Genomic DNA, 15713 nt, shown 5'->3' on the forward strand with positions numbered 1-15713 from the left:
CTTTGTTCATGAATTACCTCTTCGACCTCAACATCCAATCCTTCACATACTTTCTTTCTCCGTGGAGCAACTTGAACAACATAGAGCCAGCGAGGTTTAGACAGATCATTTTCATCATTTTCTCTCCACAGTGGATCTAGTGTGAGCACAACTTGTTCACAATGCTCCGGAAGTACGAATGTATCCCGTGCATCTATCCACACCCGCCTAGAGTTCACTTGAATCAATCCACTCTTGTCTTTGCACACAGTTGCATTAGGGTCGTTGGTAATAACTTTGAAGCACTTGACATCAAAGATAAAAATATCAAACTTTCTAAAGTTGATCTTCAAGATGTCTTGGATGTAGCCAAAGTATTCAAGTTGGCTAGTCTCTATGTTCTCATCCTTGGCACTACTCCTACTTTCTTGGATGAAGCTTGCCCTAACACCACTCTCGAAAGTGACCCTTTGTTTGTCAATCCGTTGCACTCTAAAGTGTTTCCCTAGCAACCACAAAGCTCCATATTTGTGATACTGCAACCACAAAATTGAAACAGACTTAAAGTTATTAAAATAATGATCTCATGTGGAGCTTGAAAAGAAAGTTGTGGAATATACATGCCAATCACAACCTTTTGACATCTCCTCTTCCTCTTCAGTAATCAACACTCCATTCCTCTTTGCCTCTGAGATTGTTGCATCTAACCACCACCCAGTTGGAAAGTCAGGCAATTTCTGAAGATGATTTGGAAAAGGAAGGTTTCTAGTGGCACGGTTGTGCTTGAATTGCAGGTGATCTGTCAAGTGTTGCTGCTTCTCCCCTTCGTACCTCTCTAGCCACTTTTGCATGATGTCTGAGTTGAGAAGGCAAAATATCATAACCTTTTCTCGCATTATGATGTGGACCATCTTCCTAACGATGCCTTGTCCCTGTGGCTCGTCCCCTGTCACCTTTGCGTTGACCTCAATAGTCCACATTCGAGGCATCTTTGGATCAATTGAGACAAAAAATTCACTGATAAGGACAAGAGACTCTTGTATAAGTCATCCTTCAGCCATGCTACCCTCGAGGCGAGCCCTTTAATAAATGAAACCCTTTAAGGTTGTCATAAATCTCTCCAAGAAGAACATCCACCTGCTATGGACTACCTCAACAACTGCAACTTCATCAGCCACATGCACAAGTACATGCATTTGGATGGTAAGAATGTTTGTTGAAAAGTACTTCTCCACCATGCACACTGCTTCAATAGCATTTAAGCGTGCCGGCTCGATGTTGTCTTCTCTTATCTCTTTTGAACTAATCCAGTGTACCAACTCACTGATTTTGTAGATTGTTCTTCTAATGTCATCTGTCAAACAATCCTTTATGGCAATTGGTAAGATAAACTGTAAAAATTTGTGCCAATCGTGGGACTTAAGACCACTAAGATTGTCATCTCTCGTAAAAGCCGTTTTCAAACATCACATGCACCCAGTGGGAGTCTTGAATGAAGATATAGTCTTCTTCACTTGTTTCTCTTGTGCACGACTAAAAACCCATGGTCCTTTTGGTATAGCAAACTTTCCATTGGGTTTAAGTTGAGGCCACATCTCTAGCATTCGACACACTACCTGCATGTCATCTCTTTGGGCATTTCTCTCCCTTTTTCCAGTGATGGTTTTCCATATGATCTCCCCCACATTCTTGAAGATGTGCATTGGGTCGAGCACATGATTGAAAAGCATGTCACTCTCGTACGGAAGCTCATGGAAAATAGAAAGTCTTTTCATTCCAGGTGGCATCCAATCTGATCCCCTCTCCATCCACATGTTTTCCAATCGCTCGCTTTCAGTGGATGCATGTTATGTTTGCATATGTTTGGTCCACGTAGCTCATGTCCTTCATGCAAAAATCTACCATGCTCCTTGTAAACTGTCTTGCTCAAATGCTCAGAGCGACGGAAGCCAAGTCGAGCACCACATATCAGACATCCATGATTGCACAAGTAACTCAAGCTTGAAACATCACAAAATTAAAATATAAAAGCATTGGCATAGCCAGGAATAACATGATGTGCATGAGGGTTTCAAAGGCACTTACCTGAGCACTCACCGAAGCCTGGCCAATCATGCATGGTCCGCATGAGAATGCCTTGCACATGTACATTCCGTCGTTCGATTGGTTGTGACATATCAACCACATTGATTCTTGTCCACAAGATTTGGAGCTCCTCTATAAGTGGTGCTAGATAGACGTCCATGTTCTTTGCTTTGTACTTTCTTGGGGCAATCAGTGACAACAACAGATGGCCCTTCTTGATAGCTATCCATGGTGGAAGATTATAATTAACCAGACAAATAGGCCACCTGCTCCATGAAAAACTCCGTAATCCAAATGGGTTTACTCCGTCCATTGCCAGACCAAAACGAATACATCGAGGCTCGTTCTTAAATGTAGGCTAACTTTCCTCTATGTGCTTCCATGCAAGAGAGTCAGTAGGTACCCGCATCACATCATCTGTCGATCTAGTATTTGAGTGCCATGTCATCAAAGCGGATATGGACTTGCACCTGAACATGCTCTTTATTCTTGGAATGATAGGAAAGTGTCGAAGGACCTTTGCAGGGATAAATTTTCCTTGTGTGTCCTCTCTATGATCCACAATTGGGACATTGTTCCAAATTTTCATACTCATTGCAAAAAAGTATATAATCATTAGGACATGCATGTATTTTGTGATAATTCAGGCTCAAATTAGTAAGAAGCTTTTTAGCGGCTGGACAGGTAGGGGGCATATGATTCTTCTCTGGCAAGATTTGCTGGTTGAGCAACCTGTCGTTACATGAACAAGTCATCCCCTTGATCACATTTATTGAACTGTAATTTGCACTTTATCATGCTTAGGATACAATGTATTTACCCAAAAAGCTCTGTGACTGAGGCATTGGACCACCCGTAGACAGACTGCAAATTAAGCATTTCCAACGGGGTACGGAGAACTGAGATTTTTGCACCATTCTAAAGCAGCATGCGTGCAAGAGTTTACATCATCTCGCCCTCTTTATCGTTGGTATCATGCCGTCAATATGGACGGGATGGCTGAGGTTGATCCGCACTATTGCGTTGAATGTTGTCATCTTCTATGTTTTGAATGATGGAATCCATGTCAAAGAATGCGTCTAACATCTGATCCATCTCTACTTCTTGAAATGCCACATCAAGTATTGGTTGGGAGGACTCAGTCGATGGCTGTTCGTTTGAAAATCGTCTTCTCTGGGATGAATTTGGAGCATTATCTACTTGCAGAGTTTGATCTATTGTCTCTGGACCATGAGATGGATAATACAGGTCTTGTAGTTGCTCTATCGGAAAGAGATCGTGATTGCGTATCTGCTGGTCGTAGATTTTTTATTTTCAAAAGATCTGATGCTTGTAATGCACACAAGGAGACACCATCCTATTGTCCATACTTTATCTACCAATGATGCAACAAATAATTAAAACACTCTAGTTGTTATAACTACACACTACATGACAATACATGGCAACCTCACATTCTCTAGCCACGTCCAATCCCTGCACACCTCGGTCTAGAGGTGCACGAAGATTAGGACCACAAGGTAATAATCTCGTCTTTATTGGTCAATGACTGTATATTAAGGATGTTGAAGTTTGTGTGCTCTTTTGAAGTCCGATTACGTTATTTTACTTTGTTTATCAATTTTCGTTTGCATTTTGAAGTACACAAGGAGCTTTTGAAGTCCGATTGCGTTTATTTAACTTGTTGCTGCTAGCTCTAACAACCTCACATTCTCTAGCCAGGTCCGATCCCCGCACACCTCAGCCTAAAGGTGCACGGAGATTACAACCACAGGGTAATAATCTTGTCTTTATTGGTCAATGACTATATACTAAGGCTGTTGAAGTCTGTGTGCGCTTTTGAAGTCTGATTGCGTTATTTTACTTTGTTTATCACTTTTTGTTTGCATTTTGAAGTACACAAGGCGCTTTTGAAGTCTGATTGTGTTTTTTCAACTATTTGCCGCTAGGTCTAACAACCTCACATTCTCTAGCCATGCCCGATCTCAGCACACCTCGATCTAGAGGTGCACGGAAATTAGGAACACATGGTTGTTACCATATACATGTGGTAGTGATGTGTGTGAACACACTAGGACCACCGGGGCATTTTTTCCCTCTTTAGGAGGTTTTTTCCCCCGTGCATTGTATATACGGCCATCACTCTAGGGCTATCTATCTTTCCATTGCACACTAAGTAACACACTCTCTATTGTGTGCCTTGAGCTTTCTTCGTCTTCTCCAAGCTGTGTGTGTTTCTCTACAACCCTAATTCCAACAATTGGTATCAGAGCAAGTCACGTCCTCCCGGGCTTGGTCGCCAGCTGCTCCAGCACACGCCTGCTTACTTTCTCCGATTTCAGTGAGCGTTGGCGAGCGTTCGCAGGTGGACAAAAATTTTGGGATAGCTCTAACATCTTGGTCTGCTCAGAATTTTGATTTGGGCTCATTTCGGCCTCCGTTTCCACTACAGGCAGTACTGCACAGGCTATTTCGTCATTTTGTGCAGAATTTCTGTCAATGTCGTTTTCTGAATAACACGTGCCTTATAGTCTTCTACGGTTTGTGCTATATAGCTAGCACAGGTTGTTCCCACTCCATTTCTCCTATTTTTGGGCAGTTTTCACATCAGGTACAGCATTTACCATGACTAACAACAACAACACAGATGTGTTCAAGATGTTTGCTGCTGAGGACAGGTTGGATGGGGACAACTACCCTATGTGGGATTATATGATGCAACATGTTCTTGTGTCAAAGGGTGTCTGGAACATTGTGCAGGGCATTGATGTACGTCCTGGTTCTGAAGATGTAGGTGATGTTGAGGATGTTGCAGGTCTTGCTGCAAGGATTGCAGCTGTTAGAGTTGTTTTGCCTACGGCAAAACAAGCTCGTTGGGATGTTAAGGATGCGCAGGCTCATGCATTGATTGCGTTGTCTGTGAAGCGCACCATTGTTCCTCACATCCGTTCAGCAAAATCTGCAAAACAGGCTTGCGATATTTTAGCAGGTCTTTATGCAAGCCGCAATGAGGCTAAAATTGCTTTGCTGCGTAAAGAGCTGTAGTCGAAGATTATGCATGAGGAAGATGATATGGACACTTTCCTTGCTAGTGTCAAGGATATCAATGAGCAGCTTATTTCTGCAGGTGAAGTCATTTCAGACAGTTCCCTTGTGCAGACTGTTCTTGATGCCTTACCAGATTCCTACCAGACTTTTGCTAGTACTTGGAGACTTATGACCCAAGGAAATCCTGAAGTTGTCAAGTTTGATGCATTATGCACATTGCTGTTGCAAGAGTCACTTTCCAGAAAAAACAGGACTAGACAGCGTGCAGTTGAACAGGCTTTTATTTCTTCTCAAAGAAAGGGTGGTAACAGTAATGCAGCTACTTCTTATGGTTCTGCTGCGAGTGGCAAAAATTCTGTTCCTAATGCTTCTGCTGGCAGCACTTCGTCTGGCAATTCTGGTGATAAGGGCAAAAAGAAGATGCATTTCCATTATTGTAAATCAAATGATCACTTGATCAAGTCGTGTCCTAAGTTGAAGGCCAAAGAGGCTAAGAAGAAAGAGGGTGGTTCCACTGCAAATGCTGGTTCCACTACAAATGTAGCCATTGTTGAGTCTTCTGTGAAAGGAGACTGTGTTGCTGATGTTGATGCAGGATGGGCATTTAGCGCAGAGTGCACTTACAATCCTGATGTCCATGATGCATGCTTGTCAGTTGCTGCAGATTCACATGTGTGGTATTTCGATAGTGGTGCTACAAAGCACATTACCTCACATCGTGAATTGTTTACCTCTCTTGAGTCTGTCCCTCATGGGAATTCAGTCACTTGTGCCAACAACGCCTCTTATCCAGTTCAGGGAGTTGGAAAGATTGTGCTCACTGCTGCTAATGGCAGTTCCTTTACACTTGTTGATGCACTTTATGTACCTAGGATCAAGAAGAATCTCTTGTCTGTATCCGCACTTGCTAGACTTGGACTTGTAGTCAAATTTGTGGATGACAGATGCACAGTTCATGATCTCAGTTTTGGTGATGAAATTGTTGCATCTGGGCTTTTGTGCCGTGGGCTGTATAAGCTCACTTTGTATGACAAGTGTGGACAAAATTTTGCAAATGCTATTGCAGATTCAAGGGCTATTTCAGATGCAAAACTTTGGCCTGCATGTTTTGGTCATCTGAATTTTGCCAGTTTGCTGCGTTTGCAGAAATCTGATATGGTTGCTTCTTTGCTGCCTCTTGAAGCACCTGTCAAACATGTTTGTGAAGGCTGTATTTTGGGTAAGATGCAGCGTTCTAAATTTCCAAAGGATGGTTCAGTTCGGGCCACATGCAGGTTGCAGCTTGTGCATACTGATGTTTGTGGGCCCATGCAAACTCCGTCCTTGGGCAATTACCTGTACTTCGTGACTTTCATTGATGATTACTCCAGGCATGCATGGGTATTTCCTCTTAAAGCGAAGTCCGAAGTTTTTATGTGCTTCAAACAATTTCTGGCTATGGCTGAAAATGTCTCGAAATGTACTATGGGCACCCTCCGTTCTGATCGACGGCGGGAGTATATGTCTCATGAATTTAATGCATTTCTGGCTAGTCGTGAGATAAAACACCAATGTACAGTGCCTTATACACCTTAGAAAAATGGTGTTGCTGAGAGGAAAAACAGGTCCATGATGGAAATGGCACGATGTATGGTCAACAGTCAAGCTTTGCCGCATTCTTTTTGGCTTGAGGCCATTATGTGTGGCACTTATGTACTTAACAGGTGTCCTACGAAAGCTTTGCAGTCTATTACTCCATATGAAGCATGGCATGATAGAAAGCCTTCTATTGAGCACATGAGTGTTTTTGGCTGTTTGGCATATGCTTTGGTGCCACAAGTGCAGCGCAGAAAATTGGATGATAAGGCTGTCAAATGTATTTTTGTTGGTTATAGTGCTGAAAGCAAAGGTTACAGGTTGTATCATCTGCAAACAAAACGTGTTCTGGTTTCACGGGATGTAGTGTTTGTGGAAGATTATGTTCAACCCTTGTTGTCATGTACTAGAGACATCAATGTAAGCTCACAGGACATTTATGACACTTTGTTGCCTCTTTTCAGTGGTGGAAATACGAACGTAAGTTCCAATGAGGCAAATGTACAGCCTATGGGGGTTTCTGAAAATGTTCTAGATCAGCCTATTACTGATGCAGATGTACATAAAGTACTTGATGAGGAAAGGGCTGAAAATGAGCAGGCTAGAGGTATGCCAAAATGGCTGGTGCACACTTTGCGTGACAGTAAATTGGATGCACCTTTGTCTAGTCGTACTCGTTCAGGATCTAGCCATGCATCTTATGCATCAGATTGTTATGCTTTGGCTATGTCTAGCTTACATGATGCTGAGGAGCCTCTGACTTTTGATGAAGCCCAAAATTCAGAAAATTGGATGGCTGCCATGCAATCAGAATATGATGCACTTATAGAGAATGACACATGGACTTTATGTGATTTGCCTCCTGGCAAAAAGGCCATTGGTACAAAGTGGGTTTACAAGTTGAAACGCAAGCCGGATGGTGAGATCTTGAAGCAATCTCCTCGTACTTGGTATGAGAAAGCTCACACTCATTTGGTTAAACGATGCTTTCGTAACAGTCCAACAGAAAGCACATTGTATGTAAAGCGTGAGGGTGATGTACTTCTCATCGTGGTTCTTTATGTTGATGATTTGTTGATCACTGGACCAAATGAGAGACATATTGTTGAATTTAAGGCTGATTTGAATGCTACTTTCAAGATGAAAGATTTGGGGCTGTTGCATCATTATTTGGGTATACAGTTTAAGCAGTGTGATGGTGGTATTTCCTTGTGTCAGAAAAGTTACATAGAGACATTGTTATGTAAATTTGGACTTGAGGATTGCAAACCTATTGCCACTCCCATGGAAACAGGTTTGAAATTGAGTCTACATGATGCTGGCGATCCTGCTGATGTCACTCTTTACCAAACTGTTGTTGGTTGCCTCATTTATGTATGCAACACAAGGCCGGATATTCAGTTTGCAGTCTCACAGGTCAGCAGATTTATGCATAGCCCAGGGTCTAAGCATTGGCAGGCTGTCAAGAGGATTTTCCGCTACCTTAGTGGCACTTTACATCTTGGCTTGTTTTATCCCAAGGGGGGATCATTGCCGCCAGACTTACATGCTTTTTCGAACTCAAATTGGGCTGGTTGTTTTGTTACGCGAGTGTCCACAAGTGGTTTTTGTTTCATGCTTGGCAGTTCATGTATATCATGGTTGAGCAAGAAGCAACCTACTGTGGCCACTTCGAGTTGTGAGGCTGAGTATAGGGCAGTCTTCATAGCTATGGCTGAGTGTGTATGGCTCAGACGCCTTATGGCTGATTTGGGTGTTGGACAGGACACTGCCAACACTATCTACACTGACAGTCAGAGCGCATTGGCAGTTGCAAGGAACCCAATTTTTCATGCTCGCACAAAGCACATTGAGGTGCATTACCACTATGTCAGGGAGAGGCTCTTAGCAGGAGAGATCAGCTTGGCTTATGTGCCAACACAGGACAACCTTGCAGATCTTTTCACAAAGGCATTGTCTCGTGAGAATCTTGAAGCTTTCCACAAAGCTTTGGGCTTACTCCCCTTTGTGGACTGATCCTGTCCTCAGGGCATGGCACTTCCCTTTACTCATGTGCCAACTCTCGTTCACCGCATCACTCCAGGGGGGATTTGTTACCATATACATGTGGTAGTGATGTGTGTGAACACACTAGGACCGCCGGGGCATTTTTTTCCTCTTTAGGAGGTTTTTTCCCCCGTGCATTGTATATATGCCCATCACTCTAGGGCTATCTATCTTTCCATTGCACACTAAGTAACACACTCTCTATTGTGTGCCTTGAGCTTCCTTCGTCTTCTCCAAGCTGTGTGTGTTTCTCTGCAACCCTAATTCCAACAATGGTCAATGACTATATATTAGTGTTTTTGAAGTCTATGTGCGCTTTTGAAGTCCAATTACGCTAGCATTTTTCAAACCTATAACCTAAACTTAACCTATAACCGATAACCTAACCTAACCTATAACATAACCTATAACCTAACCTACAATCAAATTAAACCGAACGTATAACCTCACTTTTCGCCGCTAGCTCTAACCTAACTTACAATCTAACCTAACCTATAACATAACCTAGAACCTAGAACCTAGAACCTATAACCTATAACCTAACCTATACCCTTAACTTAGCCTAACCGAAGTCCGTTTGCGTTTTTAGAAGTACACGAGTCATCTTCAAAGTCCATTTGTATTTTTTCTGCTATTAATTTTTCACTAGCTCTAACCTAACCTATAACTTAAACCTAACCTAATCTAATATAACCCTAAACTTAAACCTAATCTATAGGCTAACCTAACCAAAGTCCGTTTGCGTTTTTTGAAGTACACAAGTCATCTTCGAAGTCCGTTTGCAACCTAACATAACTCTAAACCTAAGCTACAACTTAAACCTAACCTAACCAAAGTCCCTTTGCGGTTTTTGAAATACGCTAGTCATCTTCAAAATCCAATTGCGTTTTTTCTACTAATAATTTGTCGCTACCTCTAACCTAACCTATAATCTAGCCTAACTTGTAACATAAACCTAAACCTAACCTATAACCTAACCTAATCGAAGTCCGTTTGCATTTTTTGAAGTACATGAGTCATCTTCGAAGTTCGTTTGCATGCATTTTTTTCTACTATTAAATTGCCACTAGCTCTAACCTAACATAGCCTATAACCTAAACCTAACCTATAACTTAATCTAGCATAACTTATAGCCTAACCTAACCTATAACTTACCTAATATATAACCTAAACTTAACCTATAACCTAACATAATCAAAGTCCATTTGGGTTTTTTCTACTATTTGTCGCTAGCTCTAACCTAACCTATAACCGACACTATCTTGCATGGTGAATGGTGTGTACTCTAATCCAACCATTGCTGTCAAGGTGTTATCTTAAATAGATCTTCCTTTGATGAAATCTTGTTGATGAGGAGTGATACCCTTATCCAGAGTGAGAGAGAGTCTTAGGGCAATTGACTTGGTAATAACTTTGTAAGCTACTGATATCATGATTATGGGCCACCAATGTTTCAGTTATAAGCATCATATTTTTTTCGAATCAAACCTATAACCTAAACATTAGTTAACTTAACCTATAACCTAACCTAACCTTTTACGTATGTACAATCTATAACCTAACTTGTTGCCTAAATCTAACCTATAATCTAACTAACCTAGCCTATAACCTATAACTTAAACCTAACATAGAACCTAATCTATAGACTAATCTAACATAAATAACCTCCTATAACCTAACATAACCTATAAGCTAACCTAACCTAACCTATAACCTAAACCTAATCTAACGTATAATTAGCCTAACTTATAACCTATAATTTATCATAAACCTATATCCTAACCTAACCTATAACTTGAACTAAACCTAACCGAAACTTATAACCAAAACCTCATCAATCGCATAATTTCAAAAACGACATAAATTAAAACGAAATTTCTTCAAAACATAATCTTAAAACAAGGATTTTTCATAGCATAATTTCGAAACAACATAATTCCAAAACAACATGACGAGATGGTAGCGTAAATTCATAACATAATTCCAAAGCATAATTTCGAAATAAAATTACCCCAAACCATAATTTCACAACACAAACCATAATTTCAAAACAATTTTTTTCCAAAGCATTATTTCTAAACAAAATGGCATAAAAACTCTTAAAGCATTGAAAGCCTAAAGCATGAAATTTTATTTTGTCAATGTACAAATTAATTTAATATGCATTAAAGTTTTGAGCACTCACATGCGGCCTATTTGAGCAATAAAGGGTCTTGTAAACGTCCTTGAACATACAAAAACGCGCGCGCGTGCACACACACACACACACTATGTTAAACCCTAAACCCGAAAACCCTAAAACTACACGCAAACTTCAAAAGAATCTCACCTTGGTGCTAGAGAGTAGTCCACAAGCAAGATTTTCACCTCCGGCAAGTTTTTAGGCACCAGATCTGCAGTAGGTGAGGAGGAGGGCAAGAGAAGAGGCACAAAAATAAGAGAAATGTGCAGGAAAGACCCGCAGGTTTGTTTTTTGCAGGTTTCACCGGTATAGGCATTGGTGCAGGCGTCAAAAAATTCATCTATATAGGCGTCGGAAGAGGCTTCGGTATAAATGCTAGAAAAGACATCGATATCTGCATCAAAAATTCAAAAATGATTTTTTTTAAAAAAAACATCTCCCTCCATACTTATCTACACATATACCGACGCCCGCCATTGACGCCGGTAATTTGGTGTCGGAATTGAAGCGACCTCTTGTAGTGTGAGTTTTGCTTTACAATTAAAGCAAAGTCACTTGCAAAGGTTGATTTCACATCAAGATTTCCAATTTGTATAGCTAGTGCGCTAGATGCTTAAGAGAAGAAGAGACAATCATCCACATATTCATTCCATGTCTTGCCAATTTGGAGGTGTTAAAATGGAGCCAAAAGGTGTTTTCAACAATCCATCCAAAGGAGTTCACTTAACAAGAAGTAATCTCGAGGACCTTCCAGAGCCTTATGGATGTTGCTGTCTAGAATACCTTAGATGTTGTCTTATTTGTGTCATTTGGCTCCACATACATGCTACAGTGTACAGCCACACAAAGCTCTATATGGTCCAAATGATTTGGAAGATAAGTTAAGACATGTTTTTGGTTCTTCAAGAATAGATTTCCACCAAGTTCAAAAATTTGAAAGGTGGCAAAAGTGGTCCAAGACACTGGCAAGTTGCTATTTCCCGTCAAGGTGAGTCTTTTCTTCATGAGATTACAACAAAGACTATGTAATCTCTTATAGCTTTTATTGTCTATTTTGACACACTTGTGGCATTGTATTTGTGCCACACTATTGGATCTTTAATCCCTTAGGGTTCTCCTTTCCTTACCTTTGGCGAAACATTGTAATTTCATTTTCTTAATAATACATACTTATTATCTCAAAAGAAAACATTATTGTCTTTGAATTTATTGGGGCAAGCTTAGTTGTAAGATCTTCTTTTTTACTTTTTGGAAATATTCCGTATTCCTTATTGAAGAGAAATATTCCTATCCTAAAACCAAAGAAGACTTCTTTCAAACTCTTTGCTCTACATTAGGACGTTTCGCAGGTCTTTTGGTCTTTTAGAAGAAAGAGAGGAAAAAGAGTCCTCCAATGCAAACGTTACATAGAAAAATAGGTTGATATTATAATTTATGCAAGTGTCTCTTTCATGAGGTAGGTGTTGCTCATTCAATATGTCTTTCATCATCAATAGAATGAAGAAAATTCATGAAACTATCAAGTAGTGGCAAATTTGAAGCTTTTGATGCTGCCAATGCGTCCAGAGTGTCCCAAAACCTAAAAGACGGATATCTACTTGTCTTGTTGTAACACCCAGAGAGGGATAAAAAGACAAAGTTTTTTGCCCTTTTCTATACATATCAGTCCAAACATACATATCATTTTTCAAGATAACTTGGAAATAATCCTAGTTTTTCAATATTAACATCAACAATATTGTGGAAATTAAGGGGGGCAAGGGTCACTTATCAAAAAATATGTGTATCATGAGAATCCAACACACAAAGTTATCTGTACTCTATGAATTTACCAACTTATATAAAAAAGGGAACATATTCATGAAAAAAACATCACATTAATCAAGAGATTTTACAATAAGCCTTGAACACATTCGACAGAGTGACCATGTCTAGGGAAACCCTCCGAGGTTTCAATTCATCAATTCACTTGTACCTTTTGGTTCTCTCTTGTATGTTTCCTTTCCCTTGACAGCAATTATGCTATATTCTGCATGTTAGTTCATATTATGTTGTAAAATCTGATCACATGCTTTTGGTGATTTTTCAAATATAGAAAAATATTGGAAGATATGCATAAATGAGACATTCTCTATTCTTTGGCAATGGCCAGGAAGTAGATTATTTATTTCACTCATAGGGCTCTTCTCTAATTTCAAAGAGGTTGGAACATCCAACTCCATTTATGCCACATTCATTTGCATTTGAACCGTCAATCACAGTATGATTTTGTCTCTTTCTAATCAGTTCAAAACATGGTTGCGGTACTTTTTCTTGAAAAAAAAAAATTTCCAACATGTTGCTTTCACATCTGAAGCACCGATACCTTCTGTTGCAAGTCTTGGTGCAATCAATGCACAATAAGAACCTTTCTAGGACGGAGCAAATCTCGTTCAGCTAGGTGTTGTTTATCACATTTGAAGTTCGCAAGATGATTAAAATTCCAACTTTGGATTTTCCTATGGAGCTACTTTCCCCATTAACAGGTTTGTGCCATCAAATGGTGCATGGAGATAGTGGATTGGATTACCAACCATAATTCACAGGGAAGTATTGTCGTGTCGAAAAGACGATAATCCAAAAACAAGAATAGAGAGCAAGTATGATGGCCAATTTTCTCAAAGCTAGCTATCCCCAAGAAACCATGAGAGGTCAGCCGAGGAATTAGACGGGGAAGACCGTGGAAGGTTGGATCTCAATTCAAAGTGGTGCAAGAGATGGATGGACTCTGATAGCTTGTTGAGAAGATTAATCAAAGCAATGACCTCATTTCTGTGAAGGTGAAGGTCGGGAGAAGGAGGATGATGATGATAGTCATTTTGCAAATGGAGAGCACCCTCATTATAATGTGAGAATAAGATCTCTAGTGCGGTTCCGAGCCCAAGGACCTGCAACTTGCCCCACAGTCTGCACTTCTCACATCCCACACAATCCATAAGAGCAGTTATGTTCCTGAATTGCCTTTGCACTTGCAACAACAGATCACCTCCATCAGCCCCTCTCCACAGCTGCACTTCATCGAATGGCTTCGGACACGCTTTCTTCATCCTCACATTGTCCACCAATTCCATCATAAGTGCACGTGTGCTCTCCGCCTCGCGCTCCCCAGAGCCCAGAACACCCCCAGCTGTAGTATAATCTGCCTTATGGAGGTAATCAGCTGCCTTTGTGACCGCCCTCAATACGAAAAGATAAGCAAAGTAGAGGTTCCTCACTCTCGACGGATGCTTCAAGACACGCTCATTCAGGAGCGCTTGATTGGGTCCCCATGCATTGGCCCTCTCATTCAACAAATAATCTGCTGCAATGTGAATGGAGATGGACGAATGCAAGCCCGAAATGAGCTTGTAGAGGACTCTACTTTCCAGTGGCTCCTCAGTGCTTTCCTGCATAGATGCAACCTCGATGTTTTCTTGATATATTGCATCCCATATCCTTCGCGGGGACGCACCTGTGTAGCCAGTGAATTTCTCTGGGTTAAGCAAGAGGTTGACATAAGTGATACCATCCTCCAGAGTCTCATTGTCGAAAGTCCAAGGGTTATCTCTGCTATCCATCCAATGGTCCAACAAATGGGTACTATCAAGGGTTCTATCCACGGCAGATCCAGGCTTACCTTCTTGGCAAAGCAAGCTGTCCGATGGGAGCAAGTTTGGCACTGATGCTTTGGGCAACGCAGAACTTTGGAAAAGAAGATCAGAAGCAATATGGGCTTGCACGTTTCTCTTTGTGTTGGCAGGAAAATCTCCCAGCTCCGTGGTGGCAACATTGTGCAATGATCCATCTAATTCATCTGTGTATATTGCTATGCTGCCTGCACCTACAATTACATCCTCTCCTACATATTCTTCTTGGGGACTTGAAAAATGCCCATTTCCCTCGGCGACATGCCACACTGCATAATCTTGACTCCAACATTGTTCTGCTTGGTTCTTGGGCCGGGCTTTAAAAACTGAAGGAAACTCATCATCTGGGCACTCGCACACACTACAATCCCGAAGCCGGCACATGCCATCATTGGGCCAATGGGGGCAGTCGCACCATAGCTTGATCTTGAAGTACCTGAAGAAGGCAGTCTGCACTAAGCGCTGCAGGAGCGGGTGAACCACATCATCATTCAAACCGTTCACGGTCTCATAGTCGCAACAGCAATCTTCAACGACACCTGTGAATGCGGCCGCATTGGCTTCAACAGACACTGTGGATGAGGTGGCATCGGCATCGCCACTGCATTTGCAATTAGCGCTTGACGAAACGGGGATTGAGTTGTGGTTGGTGGAGGCGAGTAGAAAACCGTAAAAGCGGGTGGACGAAGCTACGGCTAAGAGCACGCCTAGTAACGCAAACCCTACTGCAGCAGAGCGAGCTCCGAAAACAGGGTATTTTCGCAATGGCGTTGCAGACATCCCTGGTCGTCAGCCAAAGAGTTCTCATCGACATGAACTGTCAGTTCTCAACGAAATGAACTGTAACTCATATACCCCTCGACGAAAATCTGTCCGTCTAGCAGAAGTCTTTGCATGGGAAATTTATGGTTATAAATTGATGTAACTATGTATGTGCGCACGACTTTGAAAAGAGTTCATTAGGGAGAATTCACGAAGATTCCCACTTGGATTAATTAGCAAAGCACTCACACTCTTTGGTCTAGGACCATAGAACACACCCTAAAAAAGCAAGGAAGTTCGAAGGTCATGGGCGACGAATAGAGAAAAGAAGGTGGCAGACAACTCACCAAAGGCACGCTAGGGTGGAACAG

At 41.3% G+C, this 15713-nt stretch overlaps 1 pseudogene; it reads right to left on the bottom strand.

Moving 5' to 3' along the window:
• Positions 1 to 13578: 13578 nt before the first annotated feature.
• On the bottom strand, positions 13579 to 15360 carry LOC147430236 (endoplasmic reticulum oxidoreductin-1 pseudogene; annotated as a pseudogene).
• Between the last annotated feature and the right edge of the window lie 353 nt (positions 15361 to 15713).

Source organism: Adiantum capillus-veneris, chromosome 22, assembly GCF_014529385.1.
Source record: "Adiantum capillus-veneris isolate H3 chromosome 22, ASM1452938v2, whole genome shotgun sequence".
Taxonomy (NCBI): Eukaryota; Viridiplantae; Streptophyta; class Polypodiopsida; order Polypodiales; family Pteridaceae; genus Adiantum; species Adiantum capillus-veneris.